Consider the following 2,500-nt stretch of genomic DNA (forward strand, 5'->3'; position numbering starts at 1 on the left):
TATTCCATACCCTCAAATTCGTGAATATAGATGTTTTCTCTTAAGTTTTATTTCTCATATATTATCCTCGTTCTCCAGTCCCTTATTTCTTCCGCGCCAGCATCAGACTACCACACATTACTCCTATTCCAATACATCATCGATCCCCCCCACCCCCACCCCCCCACACACACTCTACCAAACACCCTCAGAACACACGGTCACTCCATAGTTTCGATATCAACCGTGCTTCCCCACCTTATTCCTCCGAACCATCAGTGCTACCTCCCCTCCCCACCCCCCTACCGCAGGCACACTTGTCACATGCACGCGAAGCCTCCCTCTACCTTCCCTCCCCCCACCCCCGTCCCCGGCTTCACCCTAACGTCACGGCCACAGTAAACACACTCCAGTGGCCTCAGGCGGGTGGAGTGCAATGTATTTCTTTGGTGAACATATAGATGATACTCGGCAAGGCGAAGAGAGGCATGAGGACGCTATTGGTTGAAGGTTTGGAAAAACCTAATGTGCTAGTGGTTATGGCAATAATGATATGATAGCGATAACGATAGTGCTAATGATGATGCTATGATGCTTATGACGATTATGGTATCGATCATGATAATGATAATAATAATGACAGTAGTAAGGATAATGATAACGATGATCATATGATAATAGCAACAGCAACAATAATAACTGAAGTAATGTTGCCCTATAAAGATAAACAACAATAATACATGTAAACCAGCTACAAGAACATATAAAGAGAATTCGTAATGCAAGGAGGAAAGGAAGAAGCGCAAGAAGATAAAAGAGAGACACAGGTAAAGGTGAGACACACGTGGCCAATGGAAGCGGGAATACATGAGCGCTGCGCCTGGTATCGGCGAACCTGAGAAAGCGCGAGCCAATATACTGCGAGTGTGTGTTGTGGGAACTTGCTAGCTGGCTCTTTTATAGGCTTTGTTGAGAGTTATTGAAGGCGGCAGCGCGGCCGCGGAATACTGTCGGTGCATTACAGGCCCGCAGGAGCCAAACTTGCTCTCTCATTACCATTGCCGTGTCTTCGCTCTGTCTCTTGCTCTCGAGGTTGGTCGGCGCGAGTGTTCTCGCCGCTTTTTGGCTTCCCACTGTACGCAAGTTCATGCATTTGCACGGACGATGCACACACACATGCAAAGCCAACATACATATACGCAAACACTCTTATCTAAACACACACGCACACACGCACACGCACGCACACACACACACAAACACACACACACACACACACACACACACACATATGCAATGAGACTGCCAGGCACTCAGCACAGTACAGCACACCCTGCCGGCAGCATTAAAAACTTAGAGCTGCGAAAGGGCGGATCGCCTCGAAGTACCAGCGCGCGTCCATACCTGCTGAAACAGTCAAGGGACATGCAGCTGAACTCGACTTTCACAGGCGGTAATCGAAACTTGGGTTAGTGTCGAAATGCGTGCTGTTGAGAAACCATCTGATATATGCAAGGGATTTTTTAGCCGGAACCTGTAATATCTGAACCATTTACCATCTACGAAGTTAAGGGAATGTTACACTTAGTTGCTCTAGAAGAAGCAAAATTGTATATCAAAAAATAAAACTAAGGATCATATTGAACGCAAGAAACAAGTAATACTGATAATCCTTTAATCTATTTTCAAATCGGTTACAACTGCTATCAAAGAATATGCATAAAATCTGAAGGCCCTTTTTGCTAATTCAAATGATGACATTTAATAGACTTACCTTGATCAAATAACATACTTGATGTCAGTAGAAGGATGTCCTCACCACTCGATGAGATTGGAATACAAACAGTGCTTTAGATGTGCATGAAACTTGGCAGTTGTCAGGAAGTTTGGGCTGGACAAGACAAACGAAAGATGTATCCGTTTGCTCAAACTCGCTTGGCAAAACAAACTTGTTATTGAAATATGATTTCTTAGAAAACTAAGAAGAAAAAGAAAGAAAACGAATTAGACCGTAATGCAGACGGTATAGGAAAGGTACACTGATTAATTAGGATTCCTGAAGCTGAAAATCCACTTAAAAGCTGCATCGTTGAAGACAAATGTACAAAACCTTTGACTAACGAAAAGAATGTCGAGGAGCGATAGATACGATATTGGGAAGATCCTAAAAAGTGCCAAAGATGAATTATTAACAAATATATAAAAGAAACTAAAAGTGAAATCATTTACAAGGTCGAAAAGAAACCACGATGAAACTTGCAAGAATGCATGTTCTCTGCAGGAATTTTATTATTTAGATTTCCTGTTAAAAGCATTTTTAGTTCAAAGATTCCTCGAACATGAAGAAAATTGATGGAATGTTACGGAAATATTGGAAATCGCTAAGTGAATCTACCAGAAAAGTATGATGATAACAGAATCATAACATAATCAGTCATCAATGGAAAATTATTACTTAGGTGATATCATTATATACCTAACCGGATTAAGCAAGAAATGAAACCGGATTAACCATGTTTTT

The sequence above is a fragment of the Penaeus vannamei genome, chromosome 38 (assembly GCF_042767895.1).
Source record: "Penaeus vannamei isolate JL-2024 chromosome 38, ASM4276789v1, whole genome shotgun sequence".
NCBI lineage: Eukaryota > Metazoa > Arthropoda > Malacostraca > Decapoda > Penaeidae > Penaeus > Penaeus vannamei.